The sequence below is a fragment of the Artibeus jamaicensis genome, unplaced genomic scaffold (assembly GCF_021234435.1).
Source record: "Artibeus jamaicensis isolate MK-2021 breed Jamaican fruit bat unplaced genomic scaffold, CSHL_Jam_final contig_1539, whole genome shotgun sequence".
NCBI lineage: Eukaryota > Metazoa > Chordata > Mammalia > Chiroptera > Phyllostomidae > Artibeus > Artibeus jamaicensis.
Genome location: NW_026521299.1, coordinates 173,411 through 184,316, shown reverse-complemented (window position 1 = coordinate 184,316; position 10,906 = coordinate 173,411). Strand labels below are relative to the sequence as shown.

The 10,906-nt window shown below is 54.3% G+C and overlaps 1 protein-coding gene across 2 annotated transcripts in view; it reads left to right on the top strand.

Annotated features, from left to right (window-relative positions):
• The first annotated feature begins 307 nt into the window (after positions 1 to 307).
• Positions 308 to 10,906, top strand: part of IP6K3 (inositol hexakisphosphate kinase 3) — a 39,268-nt gene continuing 28,669 nt past the window's right edge. For both annotated transcript variants that reach the window (XM_053668993.1, XM_053668991.1), the window contains exons 1-2: positions 308 to 464; positions 7,605 to 7,766. The gene's annotated coding sequence lies outside the window, so the exon portion shown is untranslated. The remainder of the gene's footprint in view (positions 465 to 7,604; positions 7,767 to 10,906) is intronic.

Below are 10,906 nucleotides of genomic sequence, written 5' to 3'. Positions count from 1 at the left end.
TGCCCCAAAGTCCATGTGCCGGCTGTATGCCGTGTGGTCAACTCTCCTCCCCCCTCGAGCCTCCATCCACATCCTGAGTGTGGAGGTTGCACTGGACCCCGGGAGGCAGGTTCAGAAGCCTCTGACACCTTGGTGATAGCCATGAGTTAGATGCCACATGTTGTCTGCCCCTCCTGTCATCAAGAGATACAGTCTATTTCCTCTCCCTTGAGTCTGGCCAATGAAACGTAGCCAGGGGGACACCCTGGAGTTCTCGCCCAAGGTCTTGGAGCCTTCTCACTTCTATTCTCACCCTCTTGGGCTCAGAGCCACCATGGAAAGAGGAAGCAGCTGCGCCACTGGAGAGGAGAATGATGCCCGCCAGCCCCCAGCTGGTGCACCACAGGCAAGACTGAAGCTGCTCGTACCAGCCCTGTGGGAACAGATAAGGTGTCCCCACTGAGCCCTGCCCAAGCAACAGAAATGTAAGTAACTCAACACATGGCATGGTGTTAAGCCATTTAGTCCATATTGTTATAGCTTTTTTAAAGTATATTTTACTCGTTATGCTATTACAGTTGTCCCATTTTTTTCTCCTCTTTATCCCCCCTGCCCTGCACCTCCCCTCCCAGCAGCATTCCCCTCTCTTAGTTCATGTCCGTGGGTCATACATATGAGCTCTTTGGCATCTTTATTTCCCATACTCTTCTTAAAACCTCTCCCTATTTTGTACCTATCATTCATGCTTCTTATTCCCTGCACCTGTTCCTCCTCTCTCCCCGCTCTCCACCCCGCTGATAATATTCCATATGATCTCCATTTCTGTGATTCTGTTCCTGTTCTTGTTGTTTGCTTAGTTTGGGTTTGGGGGAGGGGTTAGGTTTAGTTGTTGATAGTTGTGAGTTTGTTGTCATTTTACTCTTCATAGTTGTGACCTTCTTTTTCTCAGATAAGTCCTTTTAACATTTCATATAATAAGGGCTTGGTAATGATGAACTTCTTTAACTTGATCTCATCTGAGAAGCTCTCTCTCTGCTCTCCCATTCTAAGTGAAAGCTTTGCTGGATAGAGCAATCTTGGATGTAGGTCCTTGCCTTTCATGACTTGGAATACTTCTTTCCAGCCCCTTCTTGCCTGCAAGGATTCTCTTGAGAAATGAGCTGGTAGTCTTATGGGAACTCCTTTGTAGGTGACTGTCTCCTTTTCTCTTGCTGCTTTTAAGATTCTCTCCTTATCTTTAAACTTGGGAAGTATAATTATGATGTGCCTTGGTGTGTGCCTCCTTTGGTCCAACTTCTTTGGGACTCTCTGAGCTTCCTGGACTTCCTGGAAGTCTATTTCCTTTGCCAGATTGGGGAAGTGCTCTTTTATTATTTGTTCAAATAAGTTTTCCACTTGTTGCTCTTCCTCTTCCCCTTCTGGCACCCCTATGATTTGGATGTTGGAACGTTTAAAGTTGTCCCAGAGTTTCCTAGGCCTCTCCTCATATTTTGAATTCTTGTTCATTCTGCTCTAGTTGAATGTTTATTTCTTACTTTTGTTCCAAATTGCTGATTTGAGTCCTGGCTTCCTTCCCTTCACTGTTGGTTCCCTGTATATTTTTCTTCATTTCACTTTTCATAACCTACATTTCTTCTTCTATTTTGCAACCATACTCAACCATTTTTGTGAGCATCTTGATTACCAGTGTTTTGAACTCTGTATCTGATAGGTCGCCTATCTTTTCATAGCTTAGTTCTATTTTTTGAGTTTTGATCTGTTCTTTCATTTGGGCCATAGTTTTTTGTCTCCACACAGCTGTTATAGGGGAGGAGTCTATATAGGGGAGGAGTCTTAGGTATTCACCAGGATGGGGCAACCCAAGTTGCTGGGTCGTGGTGCTGTATGTGGTGGAGGGTCCGAGAGGGAACAGTGCTGCTAGCCTGGCTCTCTGTCAGCTTTCAGTCACTTCCCTCACTACTCACAAGCAAGTTGTGCCCTTCTGATGCTGATTCCTGGGCGGGAGGGTTTGTGTACATTCTAAGACCCCCTGGGTCTCTCCAACAAACTCTCCTGTGAAGCTGGGAGTTTCTCCTGCCAACAATACCTCCCAGCCAGAGTCTTTGAGGCTTTCTTGCCCCATGCTGGAACCCTGGGTTGCACGGTCTCTCTTGTTCCCCAGTTGTTCCTCCCAGTTTACCCAGGTGCAAATGTGAGACCACCACTCCTCCAGCCACCACTGTGCCACAATTCCTCTCCAACCTGGCTGCCGGTCCCCCCACCCACCAGTCTGAATGAATGTTTCTTCTTTAACTCCTTGGTTGTTAGACTTTTTCATACGGTTTGATTTTCTGGCAGTTCTGGTTGTTTTTTGTTTTTAAATTTGTTGTTGTCCTTCTTTTGGTTGTGCGAGGAGGCAACGTGTACCTATCTATGCCTCCATCTAGGCTGGAAGTCCTATTACTATAACTTTTTAATTTGAAATAGTTTACAACTCACAGACAATGAGAAAACAGTAGAGATTTCTCACGTACCCTTCACCGAGCTCCCTACTAACCGATATTCTACATCATCATGGCATGTTGTAAAAACCAGGAAGTGGACCTTGATATAATATTATTAACTTAAGCAGAGACCTTATTTAGGTTTTACCATTTTACATGCACGTCATGCTATATGTGTGTGTGTGTAGTTCTATGAAATTTTATCACACAAAGCCACCAAGTTTTGGGGTGGCATATTACTTGTGATAGATGTGACTGATGCAAGCATGGGTGAGATCCCCAGGGGTGCGCACTCCTCAGCTGGAAGTGATGGACACACAGTGCAGACAACTTGAGCCCGAGGTGCCTGCATGGGGTCACCTGAATGAAGGACTGAGAGGCAGGGGCAAGCTGGCCCCAGAGCAGCCCCATCGAGCAGGGGAAGCTCCTGCACCTGCCTGCCCCCGGGCTGAGGACATCCAAGGGAGGGGAGAGGAGGAAAGGGGGCCCCCTGCAGGCCAGTCACTAAGGATAGAGCAGGTGGTCAGAACTGAACCCAGGGCTCCCTGTCCTGAAGGGAGGAGGGGGAGCACCTCTCAAAGGAGGGGCGGAGCACTGAGACAAAGACTCAAGCAAGAGCAGTCATCAAACCCATTTTCCAAAATTCCTGGTGCAAAAAAAGATGAGACTTCCCCACTCCTTTCAAATTAGGCACGACCACATGACTGACCGGCTTTAGCCAATGAAACGCGAATGGAAGTGGCAAGTGGCACTTAGAGGCAGAAACAGTAGGAGCTGGTACGACACCTGCCTCTTCCTCTGCCGCCGCCTCAGCCTGGGTCCCGGAGCTGGGACCCTGGGTCCTGACGGCTGGGACCCGCACCCCAGCTGACTCACGATGTGGTAGTGTGAGCAAGCGATCCACAAACGCTGATACCGGCCACCAGGAATCTGGGGATGCCTGTCATTGGCACCAGTGCCTGAGACAGGTGACGCAGGAAACGCCGTCCCTGCAGCCAGGCCTCGCCGCAGTGGGGAAGGCGCAGGAAGGCGCCCGCTCCATCCTCCGTGCTCCAACACCAGTTCTGGAAGCTGGGAACGGGCTGGAAGGCCCTAGAAGGTCTGCCCAGGCCCTGGGATCTTTTCATTCTGTTCAGCCAGTGTCTGGTGGGCTCTGTCGTGAGGGCCTGGATCTTTCCTGGCCGTGCGGTCACTGCAAAGACCAGCTCTCAGTCGCCGGAAAAGAAGGACTGGAGGAACGGCAAGCCACAAGCACATGAGCCAGGAGTCCTTGCCCCACGCGCTTGTGCTGGGCCTGCCCCCGAAGCCGGGTCACACCGAGGAGGATGCGTTTGCATGTTTGGAGTGGAGGGAGGCCGCACCGCTGTCCACTGTCCAGGAGAGCCCAGGCCCAGGCTAGCTGGCCTGCTGTGCCCCGGGCTTGGTGAGAGAGGCTTACAGCACACAGCCAGGTCAGAGGCCGTTTACACAGCAGCCAGTGGAGGTGAGGTGTGGATGTCCCTTTAGTGTCCCACCCCCCACAGGGTCACATGTGCAAAACCAGTAGCTCTGTGGCACAGAGTGCCAGGATCACGGTCAGGGTCCTGCAGGTGGCTGGACAAGGCTGATGAGCCTTGGGCTGAGGGAGGGGTGTGTGTGCACATGCATGTGTGTACACATGCCCGCACATGTGTGCTCCAGCAACCCAGTGCGGGGAGGGGGCTTCATCTGAGACAAACACACTCCATGTACTTTATCAAATTTGCAGATGCCACATGGCTGTGGGGGACAATGGCAAATATGCCAGATGACAGAGCTGGAATCTAAACAGAAGTTGACAGGCTGGAGCGATGGGGTGGATCAAATGAGATGAAACTTAACAGCAACAATGGTGTTTATTTTGTTTTACGTATTTATTTGTGCCCTGCCTCCATGGCTGGAGAGATGGGGGAGGAGCGGCGGCTCCCGGGAGGAAGGAAGGGAGACGCTGCGCTGAGCCGGGGGTGGGGGGTCCAGGGGCTGAGCTCCGGCATGGGCTTGGGGGTCAAGGGAAGGCGGCCAGGACTCTGAGCAGCGAGGGGGTGGGTCTGTGCGGCATCAACGGAGGCGCCCCACACAGGATGAGCAGGGCAGCTGGGGACCAGGGAGGCGCAGCCCTGAAGTCAGAAGCCCTTGCAGCCAGGCTGTCCTTTGGGGCAGGGAACTTTCAGGCACCGAAGCCCAACCCCCCGCATGGTCCACCTGGGAATGGCCCCGGTACTTACTCCCAGACAGCCTCTCCCTTCAAACACGCCCCAGCAGTGCCTTGAGGTGGTTTAGTTGGCTGGAATGTTGTCTGTGGACCAAAGGGTCACAGGTTCTGTCCCTGCTCCGGGAATGAATGAGAAGATGACCAGTCGAGGTTTCTCTTTCACATTGATGTTTCTCTCTTTCTCTAAAAGCAACAACAAAAAAATCTCCTCAGGTGAGGATTAAAAACAAAACAAAAACATCTTCCAGCAAGAGACAGGGACAGGTCTGGGTCTCCGAGATCCCCTCAAAGTGGGCTCTGGATTTGAACCCCAGGTTCTGAAACTTCCTGCCTATGTGACACACTCTTCCTTTGGACCCCAGGTCCCCCACCTGTGTTATGGGAATGGCCCCGGTATCAGCCTCACAGGTGTTGAGAGGACTGAAGGACATGACGCATGTTGCCTGGTACATAGGCAGCATTGATAACAAAGAAAGACATGTGTGACCCCTGAGGGTACGACTATGAATCAATGGATGGAAGTGACCAGCATTCAGACTTTAGCTACTTTCAAAGAACTTTTCTAAGAGGCAGAAGCAACTGTTCCTGGAGCAGGCTGCTGAGTGAGGTAGTGAGCCCTCTATCCCCAGAAGCATTCAAGCACCAGGACCCTATGGAGAGATGCCTGTGCAGGGAGAGGAGGGCTCAAGGGTATGTGAAGATGGCCAGCAGGGGTCAGAAGCACCGCAGGAGAAAGGGGAGGTAGCCAGCCAAACTGCCCACCAGCTCTGGACACAGTAGTGGCTCTGGGCCAGGCAGCCCCCCTAGGATTCTCAGCCATAGGTTCCAGCCCGGCTGAGACATGTCCTGCAAGGCAAGGCCAGAGTCCTGACAGCCGCAGGCTGGGCTTGGTGATAGGAAAAGAGGGCTCTGAAGCTTCAAGTGAGGAACCCCAACATGGAATGCACTGCGGGCCTGATGGGGCTGGGCTCTGGGCAGACGGGGGAGGCCAGTCAAGCAGTGCTGGCAACCCAGGGGACAAAGGTGCAAGCCCTCAGGTGGCCAGAGATGGCTGAGGGTGCGGAGACTGGATCTAGGACGGGCCAGGGACTCGGCTATGTCCCCAGACTCGAAATGCAACTGGCACAGATGAACAGAGAACTCCAAAGATGCTTCTTCCTCTTCACCTTCCTGTACTGAAGATCGTGGAGCCTGCCATAGGGCTGCTCTGGGGAAGAAGGGTGTGATGGGGCGGGGAGCGCAGCACAGAGGGGGGAGCTTGATATGTCCCCTGCCACCTGCCCTGAGTCCCAAAGGGCCCCACCCCGGTTGGCTATGGGGAGCACCCACCTGGGGCTGAGGGCAGGTGAGGGTTCACTCCTCCACTCAGACGGTAGCTGCAGCCTCAGACCAAGGTAGGGAAGCCAGGTTCAGGTAAGAGCTGACGTGTGTCACTCCTGTCAAGCCAGACTCAGGCGTGGCCCAGGTGTCCTCTGCCCTGTCTTAGCCCTGAAGGAGTAGGTGCTACTCACTCCTGGCCCCCAGAGTGCCCCCGCCTCCCTCTGGGAAGGGTGTACCCGGACAGGGCAGGGCAGGAGGGGAGGGGTAGCCTGCAGGTGGGAGCAGAGAGTGGACTGGGGCCCATCTTGGAGCTAAAGGAAGCTGACAACCCCACCCTTGCCCCAAGGAATGCTCTGGCAACTGACGAGGGGAGGGTGACCGGACCCACAGTGTCCAGGAGGGAGCCTGGGCCTTCAGGGTGGCTCCTGGGACACAGGGAAGTGTCCCTGACAAAACCAAACCAGAGCCAAACATATAAACGTCTCCTAAGAGGACCAGGCCTGAAATTCCATCATTAAAGATTCCTTCCTTTAGCTTAACACTTTATACTTTCTAAAAATACAAACCTATCAAAGCCTTGCCCAAGAAGTAGATTTGTTAAAGGAGAGGAGAGAGAGAGAAGGCGAAGCACCCTGTTGACATGGGGCAGTGAGGCGTCTGCCCCACCTGAAGAAAAGAGTGAGGAGCCCGAGTTGGGGGTGGGAGGCTTCCCAGGATTTACTTTTCTGGCTACACAGCTTTGGCCAGGGGGCAGCTCTGAGGACACGGGGGCGAGGGGGAGGGGAAGTAAACCATTCCTGTGTGCAGGGAGCATTGGACTGGACTGATTCAGCACCCACCAAGGTCAACATTTATACATCCACATGCCCCCACATACGTGTAAATCCGTGCATGCATGCATGAGGAACTACACAGGCAAACGTGCAGCTGCCGCCACCACTCTCACCCCGCAGGGGCTGCACAGATACGGCATCCAGGAAACAGACGACTCTGGGCCCAGGTAACCCAGGGGAAGGCAGGGAGCTGCCTCCACCGCCCCTGACCCAGGACCTCTCCAAGCGGTGGCCCCGCACTGTAACCACCAGGAAACGCTCTCTGACTGAGGGTCTCTGCTTCCACTTGTGAATATTTATGAAGAGTCTGCAGGAGGCAGCAGAAGTGCCCTGCAACATCTGAGAGGCAGAGAGATTAACCCATTAAGAATTGGTTTCTCTCACAGTAACATCTGCCTCCAAACTCCCACTGCGCCCTCGGCCCGTCCCACCTGTACGGACGCGCCTGCGCGGTTCTTTCTCCGCGGCCGCAGTTGAGCAAAGCGCTCCTTGGTGCTTCCACCCACAGACTCAGGCCTCTGTTTTTTTCTTCCTTAATCATGGTAACATATCCTCCCCTTATTTTTAGATAACTTTCATTTTTATAAAAGTAACACATGGAAATAATTTTTAAAACCAAAGAGTATTTCATGGCTTGTGAAGAAAGAGCAGCTGTCCGTTCCCCACCCCCAGGCCTGCTTTCTCGCCACGGCCTTCGCGGCTCGCGTCCAGCGTCTGCGTGATGTGCACAAACTCCACACTCGTGGTTCTCTATTCTAGGTTTGACCTACTGACTTGCTGCAGAAGATTAGAATTCAACTGAGCATTAAGATTTAACTCCCACCGCCCGTTCCCCCGCCTCCACCCCGCTGCGCACTCACATGGCACTGAGTCAGCACCTCGTGCTCACAGCCCGGCTCCAGAGTGTGAATGTTATTCCAGGTGAGTCATCCAGAGGCCCAGGGTTACATTTATTTCCCACAAAACTTTCTTTTCTTGAAGTTAATCCACTTGCCTCTCAGGGCTCACCTGTGTCCTGAGATTTCTGTGCACCATCGTCAACCTGCCCCCAGACTCCAGGACCAGACCAGGCGCCTCCTCCGGAGCCAGCATGGCCCCTAGCCGGATGACCAGTCCTGGTGGTGCTGGGTCACCCCTCCGACGCTGGAATCCCTGCTTGCCACATGCCTGTCACTCTCTCCTGTAGTTTGCACCCTCATTTGCGGGGAGGTCATCCTACAGAGCTTTCTGACCGAGGCTGCCCGGGAACTGGATCTTCTGACACCTTTGTGGCGAGGCAGCCACAAAGACCCACTCCCCCTTCTTCGCTGTGCTGGACTGGCCTAGTTGGGCCATATTTCTGACCTCCCAGGACAGTTAAGAGGGGTGTGGGATGAGAGCCTGTCCCTGAAATATGTGTGAAAGTGATGGTTGTCCCATCCAGACTTGGCCTCTGGTACTCCTTCCTCCTGTCTAAGGGAGAATGGACTTATGAGCAGCCTTGGCCCTGTGGACAGTGGCCTGTCCACTGACTGCCCAGATGCAGAAACAGGACAGTGCCAGGCTGGGGACGGGTGTGCCTGCACCTCCTCCCCCTCCTCCCCCCAGGTCAGCGTCAGACACCTCCCTGCTCCTAGATCACTGACCGCAGGCCCTCCCCCGAACAGAGGCAGCTGGGCGACAGTGGGCTACCACTGCGTGTCTCCCAAAGCCGAGTGTCTTGCCTGCAGTGCCCTCCTCTCCCTCTGTCCTGTGGACACGCACCTGTGACCCAGGGGGATCAAACGCAGTGTTCACTCTACCACGTGGGTTAACTGGAAACCCATCTCTGACTCGTTTTTATAGATCATGTCAGACCCAGCCCAGTGCCTGGTACACAGCAGGTGCCGTGTGCATAAATGGATGAGGGAAAGAAGAGGAGACACGATCCTCCCGTCAGAGAGCTCACAGCCCAGGCGGCTGGAGGCTGCAGCGTGGAGGGAAAAGAAAGCGAGTCTGTGCACACCTGCACCAGAACTCTGAATGAGGCAGTGCCGACGGCAGCAGGGCAGCCAACACCCAGCACAGGCGGGGAGGGCGGACACAGGCGGGGTGCGGCCGGAGGCTGCACAGGCCGCCTGGGCCATGTGGGAGCAGAGCCTGCCTGTGGAGGCCCAGTGCGAGGTGGCGAGCCTGGCGCTGACCCGCCCCCTAACCCCCAACACCGGGCCCCGATACCGGGGGCCCTGCCAGAGCCTGGGTAAGGCTGTGAGGAGGGCTGCGTCTCAGGGAGGCCAGGTGCACAGAGAGGATGGGGGTGTTCTCCACATGAGAGGCGAGGGCTGATGCCAGTGGGGGTGCAGGTTCAGCCAGGAGCGGGAGGAGGCAGTAGTCAGGGGTTCTGGCAGCTGGTGAGAGCAGTGCAGTTAAACCAGGACAGAGAGGCTAGGATGGGAGGTTTGCAGTGGCTTTCAGCTCTGACAGCTCCAGACACTAGTGGCCCCTGTGCTGGGGCCAAAGAGCCAGCAAGGAGCCCCCGGCACCCTACGGTGGGCTGGCAGGCCGGAGACCTGTGCGGAGCAGAGCAGGGCGCCCACCTTTGACCGGGTTCTCCTTTGGCTTGGCCTCTTACTGGGCGTACAGTCTTGGGCTAATTACTTACAGTCCCTCAGGCTCAGTGTCCCCACCTACAAAATGGGGATAACTTGGCCTCCTCTCTCCACCTCCACTGTCTGACAACTTTCCACCTCCCTGTCACCTCCAGCCTGACAACTGTAAAACCTCCTCGCTGCCCTGCTTTCGCCTGCAACCCCAGGGCCAGCTCGTGGCTACGCGGCCCGAGCAGTCCGCGGTGCAGGGCCCTGTGCTTGGCCTAATGCTCCGCCATTGCCGTCTTGAAATTCTTTTTCCCTTTTATTAATCCTCACCCAAGGACATTTTCCACTGCTTTTTTTTTTTTTTAGGAGAGAGAAGAAGGAAGAGAGGAAAGGAGAGAGGGAAACATAGATCAGTTGCCTCCCATACACGCGGGGGCCTGGGATCAACGCACAACCTTTCCATTACAGGGCAATGCTCCAACCAGCTGTGAGACTCACTGGCCAGGGCTCTGTCTTGAAATTCCTGATAATTTTTTAACAAGGATCCCACTACTTCATTTTGCACTGGGCTTTGCAAATTATGTAGCTGGTCCTGCCCCAACCGTCAGTTCCCTACTCAGTCACAAAAGCAATCTTGTTGAAACCAAAGTCAGACCACATCCCTTCTGGGATTAGGCTTTGCCTTCTACCCCCCCAAAGTAGAAGTCAGAATCTCTCTCTCTCTCTCTCTCTCTCTCCCCCCCTCCCTCTGTCTCTCTCACGTAAACACTTTTGCCCACATTTCCTGTCACTCTCCCCTCTCCCCTCTGCCTGGCCTTCTCCTTCCTGCCCCCGCGCCTCTGCACTTGCCCCGCCTCTCTAGGGCACCCTCTCCCCTGGGCCACACAGCAGCAATCTCATCTCAAGTCCCTGCTCCGAACACACCTTCTCGGCGAGGCCTTTCCTAACCTCCATGTCTAAAATGGAAGCTCCCAGTGCTCCCCAGCTGTCCCCGCTGTGTTTTGCTCCAGCACTCTCCATCCACCCTCTACTTCAGGGGATCAAACTCATTTTCACCCGGGGCCACATCAGCCTTGTAGTTGCCTTCAAAGGGCCGAGTGTAATTTACACAGAGCTATAAATGTCACTGCTCCTTCACAGTTGCCAGAGCTCGGTGCTGCCACTGGGTAGAAACAAGGTGCCAGGCTGGATTGAACAAGGTGGAGGGCCGGATTCAGCCCACGGGCCTTGTGTTTGCCACCTGTGTGATACTTGGTTTACTTATTTGACCTGTATGCCCCCCGGTAACATAAAGGATTCTCGTTGTGTGTGTTCTCTGCTCAGTCCCCGCTGCCCAGATCTGCGCCTGGCATCGAGAAGCAGCTCAGCAAACTTGTTCGGAATGAACAACTGATTGAACCATAGCCCGTCAGTCCCCTGTGAGCCTTTGTCGGGATCACAGATCCAGAACACCTAGTGCGCAGTGGGTGCTCAGGAAAGAGCAGCCCCTCATGACTCTGTAGCTCC